Source organism: Lepus europaeus, chromosome 13 (genome assembly GCF_033115175.1).
Source record: "Lepus europaeus isolate LE1 chromosome 13, mLepTim1.pri, whole genome shotgun sequence".
Classification (NCBI taxonomy): domain Eukaryota; kingdom Metazoa; phylum Chordata; class Mammalia; order Lagomorpha; family Leporidae; genus Lepus; species Lepus europaeus.
The window spans coordinates 12,878,389-12,898,287 of NC_084839.1; positions in this window are offsets into that span (position 1 = coordinate 12,878,389).

Below are 19,899 nucleotides of genomic sequence, written 5' to 3' on the forward strand. Positions count from 1 at the left end.
CAAATGATCTAACAGATTTCACACCACATAAATTTAAGCCTAATAAATGGCTTTAAATTCAGAGCTCCTAATTCCAGGTCCAGAGAGGTAGTTCCTTCAGCAAAGCAATCATGTAGACAATTAATAAACCCACACACAGCACTGGGAAGCAGTGAAGTCTGCCCCAGTTCTCTGTCCCAAAGCAAGCTCCAAATGTTACTAGAGTCGGGAGAGGTACATTTACCTTGGGTTTCTTGTTTGGGTTGTAAGATCTACTTGGTCACGAAACCTGCTGTCCTGTTCAATACAGAAGCCACTTGTCACATGTGGCTATTTAAATTCAAATTTATATTCAACTTCTTTTCTGAGCACATTCCAAGTGGTCAATAGCCACATGCGGCTAAGTTACCGCACAGGGGAGAACTCTTCTGTCGTCACAGAAAGTTCTGTTGGACAGCGTTGATCTGTTGTTATTCACACAAAACCTGCCAGGGTCCAGACTGCTTCTGTTTTATCTCAATTATCGGTAGCTGTATTTCCCTGGGACTGTTTTAGTACATTCGTCTAGATAACCAAAACGAAGAAAATATAGATTAAAAAGAAATCCTATTGTCAATGGAAAGAAAGGGAACTTTGTTTTAAATCTGCTGAAGAGCTTGTTTTCTTTCTACTCTTGCTATTTTGGGTGGTGTATTTACAGCTTTGAGGATGATCAAGCTCCTTGATTCAGGGCCAGAACATGAGATCTGCTTTTTCATTCCAGTTATAATTCCTCTCTCTGAATTTACCAGGTAATCGCTCTGCAGCCAGGGGCAAATCCATAGCAGAAGTTTTGGGGACAGTGAGGGCCCTGGACATCACCGTGGGCCACGACCTCCTGTATGGTGGCAGGAAAGAGCAGGTGTGAGAGAGCTCACCCAAGGCCACGCGGCTGGCGTGTCACAGAACAGCTTGTTCTCCTTAGCAAACATCATGCAACCTCTCATTTTGAGCCCTGAGCCTCAGCTTAACTTAGCTAACCAAGGAAGGAGAGACATGTGCCTACGGAGCACAAGGAGCTCATTCAGTGCCAAGCCAGACCAGATGCCGTGGCAGACATAGCCCAAGACCTACAGAGTCATGGGTCATCCCCAAAGGTGGTTCTTTCCGCATCCACAATGAGAGGTAGGCTTTGCTGCACAAGACGAGGTGTTCTTCAAGCATGAGGAGGGGGTCCAGATTCAGCCCCACAAAATGACCAATGTGCAGAGATGACACAGACTTACACAAACGATCCCTACCCAACTCCAGACCTCTATATCTTACTCCCTGGTTAGTATTGTGTTTGTAAGTGGACAGGGAGTACCTTAAAGGAATCTCAGACTTACAATGTTCCAAACTGGAAGCCGATGATCACCACTCTCAAGTCCGACCTCTCTAGTATTGGCCACATCAGTGAATAGCACAGGCATTGTCAAACTCAGCAGCAGTCCTGGCACCATCCTCGATGCCCGACTCTCACCATAGCTGCCTTCTCACCCAGCTCTGAGTTTCACCTCCTAATGTTCTCCCGAGTCTGCTCACTTCTCCTCCTATCCGTCCACACCTTGGTCCAAGCTGCTGTCGTCACCCACCTGGGAGACTGCTCCAGACCCCCAATTGTGAGGCAGTGCTCACCTGTGCTCCCACCTCATCCCAGTGTGTTCTGCTCCTTGAAGCCAGAGTGGTTCCCATATGAAATCTAACCTTGTTGGTTCTTTGTTTTAGGTTCTTTCATGGCTTCCACTGACCTTAGGCGCTTGTTCACTGACTTCAAAGCCTCATGTGGGCCGCCCCTTCCTGTCTCTGGTCTCCTCTCTCACTCTACCTTCCTTAACCCCACTTCCAGGTGCATCCCTTGGCATCTCTGGTCTCCCAGAATTCCATACTTCCTTCTCTTGTCGAATTTTGCTACCTCCTCGTTCTGGATTGCTCCCCCTCCCATCCTCTCAGGCCTTGACCCGTCAACTACATTTACTCTTCCACTCTCACTTTGAGCATGACTTCTTCAAGGCAATCTTCTATGACCTCCTTGTCAAGGCCAAATTTCCACTACAGACTCTCAGAGCACCACCATAGCTGCAATATCACATTTATTTGTGCAACAACAGGACCAATGTTTTTCTCCCCAGCTACATTGTAAGTTTCAGGCTAACAGGGATGGCATCTTTGGGTTCAACAAAGAACTCTATACCTTTAAATCAGTCAAGTCTATACCATTAAATTAGAGAGTGTGGAAAGGCCACACTCTTGAGTAGGTCAGACTTGGGCTTGAAACTTGGATCCTTTACTTCCTTAGTGGTGAGGACTTGTGTAGATAATTCAGTCCCTCTGAGACCCACTTTCCTACTGTGCAGGAGAACCTACTACCTACTCCATAGTTACCTTAGGAAGACGGAGGAGCCAGGTGTGATGGAGTGCCTAAAGCAGCCCATTGACACTCAGAAAATGACCTTTGTTATTATCCAGATGTCCCTCCTATTTGGCTATCCTTCCGATAGCAAGACTAGGTATTTAACTCAGGACATTTTAAAATTCCTATTTCAATCTTTGCAAAAACAAAAAAAATGCTTACAGCGTGTTACCAATTCATCCCTCAATCTCCAGCCTACCTAGATCCATATTATGTAAAAGAAAAAAAAAGTACATCCTATCCCATGCATAGAAGAAAGACATTAAAAGAACATAAAAAACAATGATTATCTCTAAATGAGGGAATTTCGGATAGTTAAAATTTTTTTTCTTCTGGCCGGCGCAGCGGCTCACTAGGCTAATCCTCCGCCTTGCAGTGCCGGCACACCGGGTTCTAGTCCCAGTTGGGGCGCTGGATTCTGTCCCGGTTGCCCCTCTTCCAGGCCAGCTCTCTGCTGTGGCCAGGGAGTGCAGTGGAGGATGGCCCAAGTGCTTGGGCCCTGCACCCCATGGGAGACCAGGAGAAGCACCTGGCTCCTGCCATCGGATCAGCGCAGTGCGCCGGCCGCAGCCCGCCTACCGCGGCGGCCATTGGAGAGTGAACCAACGGCAAAGGAAGACCTTTCTCTCTGTCTCTCTCTCTCACTGTCCACTCTGCCTGTCAAAAACAACAACAAAAAACAAAAAAACAAAAAAAATTTTTTTTCTTCTTTTGTTTTCATCTAGTTCCCACATTTTCAACACTATTAAAAATATGTCACTATTATCATCTGAAGAAACATAATTTTTATTTTTCCAAAAAGCAAAGTGACTTTCTTTCTTATTAGTGGAAAAAAAGAAACCAAGCAAAAAGAAAAGGACCATTGTAATCAAAACCCAAAAAGAGAGGCAAAGAAGGGAGACTGGATGAGACCCATCTTCATGGACCTGTGTTTTGGGTCTGGGAGGTGACTGCATTTCTCATTTGTAGGCAATATTATCTTTCTTTTCTTTTTCTTTTTTTTTTTTGGCAGGCAGAGTGGACAGTGAGAGAGAAACAAAGGTCTTCCTTTGCCGTTGGTTCACCCTCCAATGGCCGCCGCGGCTGGTGCGCTGAGGCCAGCGCACCGTGCTGATCCGAAGCCAGGAGCCAGGTGCTTCTCCTGGTCTCCCATGGGGTGCAGGGCCCAAGGACTTGGGCCATCCTCCACTGCCTTCCCGGGCCATAGCAGAGAGCTGGCCTGGAAGAGGGGCAACTGGGACAGAACTGGCGCCCCGACCGGGACTAGAACCCGGTGTGCCGGTGCCACAAGGCGGAGGATTAGCCTAGTGAGCCACGGCGCCAGCCATCTTTCTTTTCTTTTCAAGATTTATTTAATTTATTTGAAAGACAGAGTTACAGAGAGAGGCCGAGACAGAGAGGTCTTCCATCCGCTGGTTCACTTCCCAGGTGGCTGCAACGGCCGGAGCTACATCAATCTGAAGCCAGGAGCCAGGAGTTTCTTCCAGGTCTCCCACATGGGTGCAGGGGCCCAAGGCATTGGGCCATTTTCTACTGCTTTCCCAGGCCACAGCAGGGAGCTGGATCAGAAGTGGAGCAGCTGGGACTAGAACCAGCGCCCATATGGGATGCTGGCACTTCAGGCCAGGGTTTAACCTACTGCACCACAGCACCGGCCCCTGTAGGCAATATTTTCTTGGAATTTTCAGTACTAAGTAACCTTGGGCCACAATTAGCAATAAGAGGTAGCAGTTGAGCACGAATTTGAGTCTTTACTACTTAATAAGGACCCTGCATAGGGTGGAGTTGTCTTGGGCTTTTGGTTAGGTTGGAGAATCTGTACCTTCTCCAGCTGCCATGGAGGAGTGGCTGGACCACCTTTGGAAACCTGCATGAGTTGCAAGAAAACCAGAAAGTGGGGCTGGCGCTGTGCTACAGCAGGTTAAGCTGCAGCCTGCAGTGCTGGCATTGCAGGTGGGCACTGATTCAAGTCCCAGCTGTTCCACTTCGGATCCAGTTCCCTGTTAATGCACCTGGAAAAGCAGAAGATGGCCCAAGTCTTTAGGCTCCTGCACCCATGTGAGAGACCCAGAAGAAGCTCCTGGCTCCTGGCTTCAGACCTCCCCAGCCCTGACCGTTGCAGCCATTTGAGGAGTGAACAGTAGATGGACAATCTAGAGAGATTGTGTGTGTGTGTGTGTGTCTCCCTCTCTCAAAAACTCTGCCTTTCAAATAAATAAATTTTAAAAAATCACTTATATAGGATATTAAAAAAAAAGCCAGAAAGTGTTGGTTCTAAGCACTTTACATAACTTCATTAATTCAAACTTGAGCCCACTCTGTAAGTTTGATAGTGGTCATGGCCACTGTTTCAAGGGGCATCTCTCAATTTGAATGAAATGTGGAGAAGGGTCCGTGATAATTTGAAGCACTAAATAAACGTAGGTTGTTAGCATGGGGACATTTTAAAGGAAGTGGTTTCCTTGGGCCATGTTTTCCAATGGTTAGACCTAGAGAAGGCTGCATGTAAAGAAAATATTTCCATCTTTCATTGAAAAAAAAAAAGTTTCTACCAAGAACATGGGACATTCTCCAAACAGGAAGAGATACTTACTGTATTTTGTAGTGATTTTGTGTTTGTGTATCCTACTCCAGTAATCTGCCTTTCAGATAGTAGATATCAGGATACTTCAAAAAATTCATAGCAAATGGAATTAAATTTATTTTGGTGCAAAAAAATTTGAAATCTATGCATAAAAAGGGTCTTCTCAAAGTTTATGAAGAAACTATGCATACTTTTAAGAGTTTTTTTTGTACCAAAATAAAGCTATCCTTTTAATAATAAAAAGCTATCCATGAGCTTTTTGAAGTATCCTTGTAAACCGTGCAGCTAGGATTATGAAAACTGCTTGGACAAAGCAACCTTGAAACTTTCTTCCTCTAGGCACCTATTTATTCATCCCTGTGTCCGCTGAGCGTAAGTTTGGTGCAAGGCCTATGTTTGGCCCGTACCCCAAAGTTGAGTTAATTGCCTTGATGGAATATTATTCCCAAGGCTCCTAGGTAGACGAGACCTCAAGAGGTCACTTGGTTCGGCCCATTATCCACTTCCACTTCACACACCACCAACAGATGGGCTGTGGTTCTACTGCAAGGACCTCCAAGGATGACGAGTCTCTGGCCTCTCCCTGGGAAGCCCTCATCAGTCCTTAATCAAAATGTTTAGGGCCCGTGGGAGAGCCGAGCAAGGTCCAGCTTATCAAGGTGGGATTTATTTTCTTACTGTCCAAATCACTTCACATCAGATTGGCTTGTTGCTCTCTCTGCTCCCCGGCTGGGGAGTGGAGGTGACAGATCACCCCATTGCTTATTTAACCAACCGTAAACAGGACTTGAAAGAAGTGGGCTTGCTGCACGGAGCTCATCTTTGGAGACTCCGACATGGATCAAGTTGATGGCAAACTCCTGTTCATCATCTGAAAACGCTGACTCTACCTTTGCCCCTTTTTCTTCCAGCCCAAATGGCTGGATTGTGAGGGCTTTCATTCCCACCAACGTGGACCTGGGGAGAAGGGACAGCTTACTGAATGCTGTGGTGCTCTCAACTGATCTAGCTTGCTAAAAACCTCCTAATCTTGCTGTTTTAATGTCTTTGATGGTCTACACTTAGACTGCAATAGAATTAAGCTTTGATGTGGTTCGAATACCTTACGTTTCTGATCCCTATGATAGAGGGAGTAGCTCTCACATTTCATGAAATAATTTCGACTAAAAGCATGTCGTTCCCTTCTTCATTGCTTACCCAACACCACCAAATAAGAGTAACCTGATGAAAACTGACATCAAGCCGCTGTGATGGGTGTTAGGCTTTTAAAAAGTCTAGCACCTAATTAAATTATAACAAAGCTGTACAATTTATATTGTTATTGCCGATGAGGAAACGGAAGTCTGGCTGATGTGTTGCCGAGTCACGTGGACACCATCAGTCTCACAGCGGTTCTCATGATGCCACGAGATACCTTGGTTCTTCTTCTGTCTTACCTGCCAGACCCTGGAGCTGAGCAGCTATTGGGGACATAAAGCATGCTCACCACCAGCAGAACATACAGACATGTGAAAAGTGGGGTGAAGTGGCTGACATACAAGTTACTAAAGGACTGAATTAAAGGAAAAGCAAAAATGAGAGAGAATATGGCGAGAGAGATGACCTGGGCTGTGACAATGAAATCTGGACAGGAAGTAAAACAAATAGCAAGCAGCAAATGAAATGATAACCTAATGCTGTACTTAGGGACATCTCTCATCAGGGACCTTTTTCCCTTTGACAGGATCGAGAGTAAGGTCTTACACACACAGCAAGCAGGACTGGGGAGACCACATGTGCAGAAACTACCTTTTAAAAATTTTTTTTTTGACGGGCAGAAGTTAGACAGTGAGAGAGAGAGAGACAGAGAAAGGTCTTCCTTTTTCTATTGGTTCACCCCCCCAAGTGGCCGCTACGGCAGGGCGTTGCGCCAATCTGAAGCCAGGAGCCAGGTGCTTCTCCTGGTCTCCCATGCGGGTGCAGGGCTCAAGGACCTGGGCCATCCTCCACTGCCTTCCCGGGCTACAGCAGAGAGCTGGCCTGGAAGAGGAGCAACCGGGACAGAATCCGGTGCCCCGACCGGGACTAGAACCTGGTGCCGGTGCCGCAGGCGGAGGATTAGCCTACTGAGCCACGGCACCGGCCATGAAACTACCATTTTCTAGCACCAGCAAACCGAATTTTAACGTTGTCGCCTCCCTTTCCGGAGGAAGAGAAGCCGTTTGGATAAGCTGCAACGAGTGAACATGGTGCCCATGCTCGCACCTGTGCCCACAGCCATGCATTTCCCAGAATGACGGGACCCCAGGGGAGGCTCCCGCCCCTCAACTGATGCACAGATCCACAAAACCCAGTGTAACCCATACAGCAGAATATCACAAACCACAACAAAGAATGAAGCGCTGATATGAGCGACAGCTGGGGTAAAGCTGGACATGACGGCACTCGGCCAAGGCGGCCTGACTCCATTTCCCTGAAACGCGTGCGGTGGTCAGACCCACAGACACCAGACTCGTGGCTGCCGGGGGCTGGAGGTGGGGAGAGGCGAGCAGGCAGCGGCCGCCCAATGCGTCCGGGGCGTCCGGAGGCGGTGGGCACGTTCTAGGATGCACAACAGCGGTGGCTGTCCAAGGTTGCCACTCCGGGCTACGCATTGTGCACGCCAAGGTGGCGAGCGGGGCGTCCCGTGCCTTTCGCCGCAGGACTGGAGGGGACGCTTTGTCGTGGCGGTGCGCGCTGGGCCTGAGCCCGAGCCCCCTCCTCCGCCGCGCTCCTCCCGCACATGTGGCCCACCCCCGGGCTCCCCACGCTGCTACACAAAGACCCTTTCTTTCTCCACGATCGGGGAGGAACCGAGGGGCACCGCGGACGCATAAACACGGGCAGGAAGGAAGGCCGCCTGAGAGCCTCGGAAAGCCCCTTTCTGACAAGTGAAAAATGTTGGTGACTTGAAGTCACAGGGCCAGGCTTTTAACAACCTTCAGCGTATTTATTTAACCCAGTAAATACGTTTATTAGCGAGGCCGCCTCCTTTGTAGCGCAGGTAATGGATTCCCCATATGTTTCTGCTTTGGCGGCCGGGCCGGCGGCTAACACCTAGCTCCCCTCCTGCCTCCCAGGTCAAGACCTCGGTGTGTCGCCACTTCCCCGGCCGGGCCCCGCGTGCGTGCGTGCGTGTAATTACACTCGTTCCCAGGGAGGAGGAAATCCTAACTAGCCCGGCGTTGCACTTCCAAAGGGCAGCTCTCCCGGGGGAAGGGAGGGCTAATAAAGCTTTCACGTTATTAACTTTTGCCTTCTGAAAAGCAGCCTGAGAAATGCCATCGCACCACATTAAAGGCCGTGTGTGTGAGCCGCCACCGCCTAATGAGGGGCTCGGACCCTCGGCCACATGCAAGGGCTTTGCGGGCCCCACTTAACGGAACCTTGATGTCGTGCCAGCCCCGGGGGTGCGCACATGAGGCCGGGAGCGGGCTGGGCCCGTCCCTGCTCCCCCACTCAGGATGAGGGTTGCACCTGACTCGGGACACGGGCTCAGACAGGTAGGGAGCCACCCAGCGAGAGCAGAGGCGACACTTCACTGTGTGCACGGGGCTCTGGGATACGGATGCACGAGCGCTGGGCCCCCTCTTCAAGGACCTTAGAGTCCTGTGTGGGAGGTGACACCTAAGCAGGAAGGAGGCGCCCAGTAGCCAGTGCAGGAGCAGGTGTGCCACACACCCAGCTGCTCGCCTGCACGTGTGATGGCCCTCACCTGGGAGCATGTTGGGAGAGCTGGGACCTCCAGGGTGCAAATATAGCTCCTGAGTCTTGCCCCCAGGTCCCAGCCTACTTCCTCCGAAGGCCACTGGCTGGATTTCTGACTGTGTTCATGTGCTTTGAGAAAGGGTGCCATCTCTTCCCTGCACCGCGGTCAAGCTGGAGGTGGGGGGTGGGGGGGCGCTAGGACAGGTGACATCCAGGTTTTGCACTGAGAGCTGTCTTGCCAGTCTCATGGCCTCACTGGCCCCTCTGCCGGCTTGTTCTCAGGGCCAGAGGAGGGGGCCTGGAGCTCCCTGCCCCCTGCAGCAGGGCTCTGTGTGTGGAGGGGGGCTTGCAGGAGGGCAGGGGTCAGGAAGCAGAGTGAGGGCCTCTCCTTCCCATCCTGCCCCCTCCTCTCCCTTCCCTGTCCCTGGCAGACAAGAAAAGCCAGGCCAAGTCCTGGGATTGGAGCAGGCACAGACCTTGTCTAAAGCCTAGAACTTGTCTCCTGGGCTGGGCGGGGTGCTCTCAGTCCTCTGGGTTGCCTGGCTTGGGGAGATCTCACGAGCCCCACTCTCTGGAAACCTGTGCCTCCTCTGTGAGAACTTCTGGCAGCAGGGCCAGCTTTCCTATCGACACTTGTCCCCACCAAAGTACTGAGTTTATGGCCTCTGCAAAAAAAGGGCTTGATGTGGATCCACTGTGGACAGCTGTGCAGGCTGAGCCCTGGCCAGTACCTGGGAACGTGTGGTGGTGGGTGCGAGGACTCACACTGTGATGCGAATGGGGCTCCCCCACCCATTGACCAACCAAAATTTCAGCACAGGGGAGCCAGCTGGGTCCACCACACAGCCACTGTAGAGATGGGAGACAGACTCCAGGGAGGATGGATCTACAGGTGTTCAGTTCACGCTCATCATGGATAAGGTTTGCACCTGCCTCAGGGAATGTAGGCTCAGACACTTTATCTCATGTGGCTCTCTTTGTGGGAACAGACAGCTGTTAAAAAATGTGTTACCTACAAGTAAAATGAGACTCACCCGGGGAAGGGATTTGCCCAACAGGACACACGGCCAGGCCAGGCATGGCAGTTGCAGGCCCAGGGCCTGGGTTGCCACATACTGCATCCAGTGTTCTTGCCACAGACAGTGGGCTGCCAGGGGGTAGTGAGTATACCTGCAGATACACTCATTCCTGTCCGGTGTAGGTGAAGGGTCTGCAGGCGAGGCTGCATTATCTGCTTCTGAGTGCCCCTGGGGGGCAGCTGCTCTCATCAACCTCAGCAGGTGGCCCTGGGTTCAAATGCCAGCTCTGCTGAGTGCTGGTCTGTTCACTTGGCAAGTTTCTACTGCATGGCTACGATGTACCCAGCCCTGGGGATTCTGGAGTGAACACATGGATACCTGCAGCTGAGCTCATGAAAACACTTTGCAAAGAGACCTTCCAGGCCTGACCTCCCTCTACCCCTCTTCCTGTTGGAGATGCTCCTCAGAGATCAGAGGCGGAGGGCCAGGCCCATGTCTGGACAGCCTTGACCTTGGAGCAGGCAAGGGAGGCCTGGGAAAACCAGCCACTTGTCCCTGCACTCCCAGTCCTGGGCCAGGGGTGAGTGCGCCTTGTCACTTGAGCTGGTGATAATGAATTCTGCCTAACACCAGTGCTTGTCGGAGTGAGTGATTTTCCCTGCTGCACCGCGCAGTTCCCATAGCAGGTACTGCACATTATTTATTTATAGGGTCATCCACGGAAGGGAGGTGCGAGTTTCCTCCCATGTGAAATGGGGGTGAAGGCGGCTTAGGACCAGCGCTTGATCCCCAGGGAGACTGAAATCACCCAAGTGAAGGGTTTATGCTTATCACCTGGAACGGGGCTCGGCACCGAGTAGGCAATAAGAAAAAAAAAATGTCACCTACTTTTACGCTTGCTAGCACTGGGGGCATTGCATTCCAAGCACGGAAGGATGTGTCTTTGCTTGCAAAAGACTCAGATGTCTGCCAGACTCATATTTTCCAGGAGGGACTTCACAGGTAAGACGTGCAGGAGATAAAGGTATAGGGTCTGGGTGTGAGTTGTCTTGCTTTGCAAGTACCCATGGCAAAACTCCAGTCTTCAATATTCCACAACAGCTCCTGCCTCCTCCGGGAAGCTTCTCCAACATTGCCAAGAGAAAGTAGAATGGGCCGCGGAGCCTTCTGGGTTGGAATTCTCCAGGGCGGCAGCTGTTAGCTTGTTTGCCTATCAAAGGCTGCAAGTTGGAACAGCTGAGGTTTGGGAGATGAAAGGACTTTGGGGCAGCAGGGAACAGGTAAATGCACAGGACAGCTGTTAGAAACACACTCAAGAAGAAAACTGTGAAAGCCAAGTGCCAAAGAAAGAACAACTCTCCTTCCCCTCCCCCAAAGCTGCTCATGCTTAGCCTGGATCTGAATCATTTTAGAAAGAGGAGAAAGTGTTAATTTCCAGAGATGCTACAGGATGGTCTTGGCTTCCGGCTGTCAAGTGCGCTTGGTGGATGAGCCAGCCCGTGCCCTGTCACCAGGGAGAATCAGACATGGGCACAAGTCACTCCCCATGCTAAGCAGAGGAGCACACACAGGGCTTGGGGGCTGGAACTTAAGCGAGTTGCTTTGCAAACTGACATTGGTCCTCAAAATAGTGGGGAGGGACACCACAGGCAAAGAGAACAGCTGGTGCCATTGCAGGGTGCCCTGTTTGGGCCGCCTAGGATTGGGGGAAGAGAAGGAGGAGGTACGGCTGGAGAGGAAATGGCAGGAAGGGGCCACGGAGTGGTCAGCTCCAAGGAGTCACCTGAGAACACTGGGTGCAGCCTGGGCCCTGAAGATGTGATGAAGGACCGGTTTCAGAAACATCCTCAGAGCTTACAGGCTGTGCCCACTGTTCGTCTGATTGGTAGGTGGGAAACCTGTGTTGGCCCAGATGGACATGGGAGTGAGTGACAGGCTGACAAGCTGTTCCCCACGCCGTGACAGGAGCCGGTGAGGTGTTAAGGCAGCCGCAGCCCCGCCTGACTGCGCTGTGTGGTGGGAAGCCGGCTTCTCCACATTGCAGTCTCCCCCTCCTCCTGGGAAGCTGTCTGTCCTCGAGCGAGGCGGCAAGTCCAGTATTTTTGTTCTGGAAGAGCCTGCTCTGGTCCACCCCAGGCAGCTCCCAGCTTTCAGCAGAGGATTACTTAGAATAACAAGTTAATGACTGTCGTGGCTCAGCCTCGGTTTGCCGGGAGAAGCAGGCATGCCCAGAGTTCACTTTGCTGGACTCTGGTGGGGGTGGGTTGAAAAAACACATAGCAAATTCCAACCTCAGTGGGGGCGGGGGAGAATCCTGCACTCCCTGGAAGCGGCCCCATCAGAAACAGGAGGTGCTTCGTTAAGAACCTGGAAGCAGCTGTCACCATCCTTGAGCGGCCCTGGGCGCTGGGTGGCAGGCCTGCCTGGGGTTCTGAGGAGTGGGCTGATGGGCCTTTCAAGGTGTCATTCTTAGGGTCAGATGATCTGGGGCCCCCCAGGAAACAGCTGGGAGTTGAAGGGGGAATGTGGAGAGGGGAGAGTGTTGCTGCTTCCTCTCAGTCACCACTGGGGACCACCAACAGCCTGGCTGGCTCCCTGCTCCTAGTCCTGGCCAAATGCATCGCACTTCCTCCTCTGGGTTTTGAAGGTGTCTAGGCTCATGCATTCACCTCTCAGTGAACATTTGGGGGCCTGAACTCACTAGGTAGGGGCCTGTCGGGAGGATCAAATGCATGGAACCTCTTTGCCAAATGCTAACAGAGAGAGAGAGAGAGAGAGAGAGAGAGAGAGAGAGAGAGAGAGAGGAGGGGAGGGAGGAGGAAAGTAAAGGAGCGTGTTGCAGACTTACGGTGTGTTTCTCATAAAATTCCCAGGGGCAGTGAACTGAGGCCGCTGGTGCTCTAGCAGCTAGGAGCCATGAGATCCGGGTCCCGAAGCATGGCAGGATGTGGAAGGGGGAAGGAGTCCAGGCAGGGGGAGACAGCAACACCTTGCTCACCAGAAGCCAGCACCAAACACAGGTGGGTTTCCATCTTTAACCACTCAGTCCATTCCTGCTCTCATTAGGAGGGGGCTCAAGATAGCAGATCCCTCCTGATTTGTGCCACAGCAATTGCAAATGCCAAGGTTGAGGTACTCCTAAAAGCTCTGTTTCTGTTTCTTAAAGATTTATTTGTTTGTTTAAAGGCAGAGTTACAGAAAGACAGAGGCAGAGAGAGAGAGAGAGAGAGAGAGAGGGGCCTTTCATCCACTGCTTCACTCTCCAGATGGCTGCAACAGCTGGAGCTGTTCCCATCTGAAGCCAGGAGCCAGGAGCTTCTTCCAGGTCTCCCATGCGGGTGCAGGAGCCCAAGCACTTGGGCCATCTTCCACTGAAAAGTTCCATTTTAAAAACAGGTTTATTGAGATATAACTGATATTCAAAGAATGCACTTATTTGCTGTATGCAATTGAATGAGTCTGGACAATTCAAACTCATGATCCATCATCACAAGGCAGTAGGCATATTTAAAATCTGCCAACGTTTCCTTGCGCCTCTCACCATCTTTTTTTGTGATAAAAACACAACATGAAATCTACACTCTTAATGAATTTAAAAGGGTCCCCTACTGTACAGTTCAGTGTAGCCACCACGTTGTGCAGCGGATCTCTGGAATTACTCATCTAGCATAACTAAAACTCTATACCCATTAAACAATAGCTTGCTATTTTTCCCAACCCTCAGTCCTGGTAACCACAATTGTAGTCTCTCTGCCTCTATGAGCTTGATTATTTTAGATTCCTCATACAAGTGGAATCATGCAGAATTTGTCTTTTTTTTTTTAAAGAAAGTTTATTTTTATTTCTTTGAAAGGCAGAGTTCATAGAGAATGTGAAAGAGAGAAAGAGAGCTTCCATCTGCTGATTCACTCCCCAGTGGCTTCAATGGCCAGGACTGGGCCAGACTGAAGCCAGCAGCCTGGAACGCCATCCGAGTCTCCCTTGTGAGTACAAGGGCCCAAGCACCGGGGCCTTCTTCTGCTGCCTTCCCAGGCACATGAGCAGGGGGCTGGATGAGTGGAGCAGCCAGGACTCAAACTCATGCTCGTACGGGATGCCAGCATCACAGGTAGCAGCTTAACCTGCGGAGCCACGAGGCCAGTCCCCAGGGTGTGTCCTTTTATGACTGGCTTACTTAACCTAGAATAATGTCCTCCAGGATTGTGCATATTGTTACATATGGCAGGATTTAAGACTGAATACTGTTCCATTGTCAGCACAATTCCTTTATGCATTCACCTGTTGATAGACATTGAGGTTTTTTCCTCATCTCAGCTATCAAGAGTAATTTTGCAATGACATGAGAGTGCAGACCTCTCTCTGAATTGTTTTGGATATATACCCAAAGTGGGATTGCCAGGTCATGTTAGTTCTATTTTAAAATTGTTGAGGAACACCCCTACGGTTTTCCATAGTTGCTGCACAATTTTGCATTCTCACCAACAGTGTCTGAGGGTTCTAATTTCTCTATGGTCTCGCCAACGGTTATCATTTGCTTTTTTGGTGGTAGCCATCTGAACAGGTGTGACATGCTGTCTCGTGGCTTTGGGTTGCATTTCCTGGGTGACTGGTGACGTCAAGCATCTTTTCATGTACCTGTTGGCCAGCTGTGGGTTTTCTCCGGAGAGGCTCAGAGAAGGTAGGAAACTTGTCTGAGCTCTGTGGAGCCCAGCTCCATGGACTCTTGCCTGTCCTTTTCTTCACGGCTCCATGGGGAAGGGTCTTCCAGGTTGAGCCCAGAGGCAGGTGTACAGAGGCAGGGGGCAGTAAGGCTGGGGGCTATCCAGGTGCAGCCAGGAGTCCGGCCTGGAAAGCTCTGTAGGGGACTTTGCCAGGGACGCAGTAGGAAGTGGGGGTTTCCATGCCTCGCTGGAAAGTAGGATTTTAAATACAGTGTGGGAGCGGCTGTTCCCTGGAGCCCTGTCCTTCCTGCCCGGTCTCGCTGGAGACTCTGGCCCTGACACCGGAAGTTCCTGCAGGATGCAAGGCAGGAATCCTCTGTTGAGAGTTGTGTACAAGCAGTGAAAAACACCGGGCGAGCTGGGAATTGTGTACCAGATGACCCCATGCCGTCCCTGCTCTCCTTGGGGCCAGCTTGCCCTGGCTGCCAGGTGGCAGATGTGACCCTTCCAGGGCCTGTGCACTTTGCTGCTGGTGATCCAGTTCTGAGGCTGGGCGACTGGCAGCAGCCCTTCAGAGAGGACGGTGTTTATTAAGGTAGCTCAGTGGGGCAGCAGGCACTGTGGTTTCGAAGCCAGGGCTGCCTGGGCTAGGATCCCAGCTCACTCTCTGGGCTGCGTGACCTTGGACAAACCACTTAACAGCTCTGGGTCTCCGTCCTCTCTGCTGTTACACACAAATGGGGCCAGAACGTGAGGGATAAGGGTCATAAGCGCTGTATTCTGGGATTGCATTTTCATTGAGTTATTGCTTTGCCCGGGCACTCTGCTAGGTGCTGGAGCTTTTAAAGGATTTGTGAGATGAGTGGCACAGATTCCTGACTGATGGTGGTTACCTTTCCTAGCACATAGTAGGGCTTCCTAATGTGCCAACCTCCTAGGTGGCTCCCAAGGATCTTCCTTCCTTCTTGGTTGTCAGGTCCCTGGGTAGAGCCCTCTCACCCTGCCCCAGGACTGGCCCCATGGGCCCAGGAGAAGAGGGAGTGATGGTGTGTGACCTTTGAGCCCAGAGCATGAAGCATGTGAGTCGTGCCCTGATCTCTGGCATCGCTTGCTTTAAGGAAGGCCAGCCACCAAGCTGTGACGACACTCAGGTGGCCTGGTAGAGAGCCCCACGTAGAGATGAACAGAGGCCCAGGCAACAGCCTGTCCCACCTCACCAGCTGTGTGAGTGGTCAGCTGGGAGTGGATCCTGCAGCCCCATCTGAGGTCCCAGATGGCTGCAGTTCTGCTGATACCTGACCAGCCCCTCTCAGGCTCCTAAGCCAGAAGCTAAAGGGTGATGGGGATGACTATGGCTGCTCTGGGCCACAGTTTTGAGATACTTTGTTATGCTGCAATAATCCTCAAGTTCAATGCAAACCTCCCTTGATCAAGATGGTACTCCCCCCCACCCTCATCTCCTGCCGAGCCTCAACTTACCCCTTGGCTATTCCACTTGCCAAGCCCAGTGCTGGGGTCCTCCCTTCCCCTCCCAAGTCCCTGCAGGCTCCTGGGCCACTGAGAATTAATTCCCCTCTGGCCAAGTCCCACTCCTCCTGTGGGGTTGTGTGGACAGTTTCCCTGCCCCAGTCTCTAGGCCCCCTGGAATCAGAGCAGTGTCCATTAAGGCTGCCTGCCTTTATCCACGCCTATGTTCTCTGCTCGCTTCATGCCCTCTACCCCTGTCTCTCACCTGCTGCTTCACAGAGGCTGTAAGCAGGGCCTGGCTCGTTAGCTGCTTCTGCACTTTTCCCCGGATTTGCCTATGAGTCTGTGCTTCTAGGTCTTACGAGTCAATCTGACTACTGGACTCTCTCTGTGGTTCTCCAGAGTGCAGGCACAGAGCCGCCTCACCTGGGCCCCCTCCCCTACACCACCATAAAGGCTGGTGCTTCGTCTCAGCTGGGATGGCTATTTTCACTTGATCTTGCTGTTGTCGAAGATTTAGCACAGTGGAAATGAGAACTGCAGAGGGCACGCAGGAGCCCCGTGTCGGGGAAGGGCATTTAGTGCCACGTGGCGGGAGCTCGGAAGCGCTTCTGTAGGCAGGGGGACTCACCCAAGGCCTCGGGCCAAGGGGAGGTGCACAGAGAGATCAGTCGGTGAGCCAATGGCTTATTTCATTAACAATCAGCAGTGCTCGAAACAGGCTGTGAAACACCCCGCTCTGAGCGGATTGATGTCAATAAAGCCACCTGGGAGAAGTCCTTTTCGCAGAGGTCAGAGGGAACATTGGGCTGGCCTTCCCCGAGCAGCCACATAGGAACAAGCGCCCTGACGACCATAGTGGAAGTCTGCGGTGTGCTCCATCATGTCCAAGGCATAGCAGGAAGCTGTCAGAAGCACCCCAGGGAGGCCGAGAAAGCCAGAGGCAAGGGTTCAGTCCTAACGCTGCGATGTATACGGAGCGCCTGGGGGTCAGTGCCAGCATCTCCCTCAGCTGCAGTGTCCTCATTTACAAAATGGAGAGCCCAATCCCGCCACCCCGTGGGGAGTCGATGAGGGCCTGGCTCTACGGCCCCTGGGAGTACAGAGGGCGTCTGTAAGTGCTACTTCACATCAATCCTCATACCAAAGTGACAGCTGGAAGCAGGGAAAAACTCCCTACACACAACATCTAACAGAATTCCTCTAGAAGAAAAAAAGGGAAGAGACAGGAGCATTGGAGAGGAAGAAAGGAATTAGGACTGTCAACAGCGGGTCAGTGTGTCTTAAATCCTTTCAAATGGGGCAAAGGACTAAGAAGTGTATTTCCTGGGGCAGGCAGCAGCAGGCTGAGGGCTGTGCAGGCAGCTGAAGCAACTGCTCCCACAGCGGAATGTTCCTGGGCGCGCCAGTGGCTGAGAGCAGGCATGGAGAGGCCCACAGAGGAGCACAGAGCGAGGCGAGAAACCCAGGCCGCAGCATGGGGGAACCCTACACTAGGTGAAGGAAGTCAGGTGCATAGTGCCCGAGTCCATCAACAGGAAGTGCTCCAGAACAGGCAGACCCAGAGACATGGAATGTGGGTTGGTACTTGGCTGGGGTTTGGGGGCTTTGGTGAGAACGGGGTGATTCCCCGTAGGAACAGCGGTTCTTTTCAGAGGCGATGGAAATGGTCTAAAAGTGATTGCTGTGATGGCTGCACAACTCTGAGTATACTAAAACCCACCCAACTGCATACGCTAAGTGGGCGAATTGTACAGTATGTGGATCTCAATAAAGCTGTTACAAAAAGACAACAGATTCAAGATCCCAAAGAAAGATGCCCGCAACTTACTGTATCTGCCTCAGAAATTCTCCAGGGCACCTGCTCAGCATCCCAGAGTGGTGAATGACTCGCTTCCAGTCCCATTGCCACTCGTGGCCAAGGGAAAAGCCATGCCACGTGCTGGTACTTTGTGTATGTCACCTGTCACCTAAGAGTTAACAGCACACCCCCGCCTGGTGTGGAGTTGCTCACTTGTGACATGGCAGTAACGTCTGTGGGGTCATGGGACTGCTAACCAGAGAAATGACTTTCAACCTCCAGTGGGACTCTGTCGCATTAAATCTCTGAATCTTCTAAAAGTCAGTATTTTTTTTTATCTGACAGGTAGAGTTATAGACAGAGAGAGAGAGAGACAAAGGTCTTCCTTCCGTTGGTTCACCCCCCAAATGGCCGCTACGGCCGGAGCTACGCCAATCTGAAGCCAGGAGCCAGGTGCTTCTTCCTGGTCTCCCATGCAGAGACAGAAGCCAGATGGAGGGGAGAAGGGGCCCGCGGTCTCGAATCCAGGATGCCATGGACCCTGGCAGCTCGCAGGTTCCCGAACCACAGCGCCCCCTTGAGGAACAGGGGAGACAGGGTGGTGATAATGAATGGTGCAGCACAGGGCCCTGGGCTGTTCCTGCCGGGCCTGGGTGGTTCTGCTCAGCCTTCCCGGAGCCTCAGGCAAGGGAGGGGAGGTGCTGGCCATCTTGGCATTCGATTGGCTTTGAGCTGGGCTCCAGACTCAGTTCTGTCTCCAGCTCCTTGGAAAGTCTCAGGCAAACTCACTCTGTCTGTCACGGTAAATGGGAGTGACCCACACTCATCCCGCAGGAGCCCAGGTCTGTGAATCTGCATGGTGACTTTGTGACTTGGATTCTGCTGTGTGTGGGCTGCCCCTCAGCCATGGGAACACACTTCCTCCCACAGGGGCTTGCCGCCTCGGAGCCCAGGTTCCTGTGATTGAAGACCCCCAAAGGGAAGGGCAGCAGCTCCCAGGAGGGAGAGTGGAAGGGTGACCTCCCGGGAGAAGCGCCCAGCTCTGTCTCACCTTCTAGTCTGTCTCTTCCAAGAGTGTGGCCCCATCACACCCAAGGAGGGCACTGAGAAGGCAACCGGAATCATTATCATCTAGGCCTTATAATGTCCAAAGCTGTGATGATTCTCGTTCTATGTAAGTTTTTCCCAATCAAAATTAATTTCATTGGGTCTGAATTTCCAATATCAGTAAAAATGTGGAATCTTTTTTAAAATTACTTATGTATTTGAAAGTCAAAATTAGAGGGAGAGACGGCGAACTTACATCTGCTGGTTCACCCCCCACCCCCCAGATGGCACAATGGCTGGGGCTGGGTCAGGCCCAAGCCAAGAGCCAGAAGCTTCTTTCAGGTCTCCCCTGTGGGTAGCAGGGGCCTAAGCACTTGAGTCATCTTCCACTGCTTTCCCAGGCCATTAGCAGGGAGCTGGATTGGAAGTTGAGCAGCCGAGACACGAACAGTGCCCATGAGAGATGCTGGCACTGCAGGTGGAGGCTTTACCTGCTATTCCACAATGCCAGCCCCGTTGAATCATTTTAATGGTATTTTCAGTGATAGAATCAGCTAGTAACCTTTACCAAACAAGAACTAGAACAAACAAACACAAAAATGCAGGATCAGGAGAATAGTTTAAAAACCATAACAGAAGAAAAAAAAAAAGAAATTAAGTACGTATGCAGTCTTGCTTTAAGGGCATATTTTACAAATGTCACTTGGCATAATATGCAATGATAAATAGCAGAAACCGTTGCACAAGCAATATGATGGAGATTGACCTGAAGATAGCCTGAGCTATTCCTTTATAAGAAATTTCATGCAAATTATCTTTCCCAGACTTTATTGTAACGTCTGGGAGAAGGAGTTGGAATACAAACCTTAGGCAGAATTTTCATTCTAGGCTGGCTACCCACAACTTTCCAGACTTCAAAGACCACGGCTGGAACATCTTCATTTATTGTACGGAGATGACATCAGTGCTTTGCCCTCAACCTGTCAAATCTGCAAAATAATTAAATTTGTATCATTTAGTTCTCATCATCTTCACAGCCAACATCCTTGCCATCCTAAATCTATACAGAGAAAATAAGAATGCCAAGATGCCAAGTCTCAGAGAGTAAGTAGTGTGCCAGGGTCACTCAGCCAGTGGGGGGGGGGGGGGAGCGAGGAAGAGGAGGAGAGAGAGAGAGAGAGGCT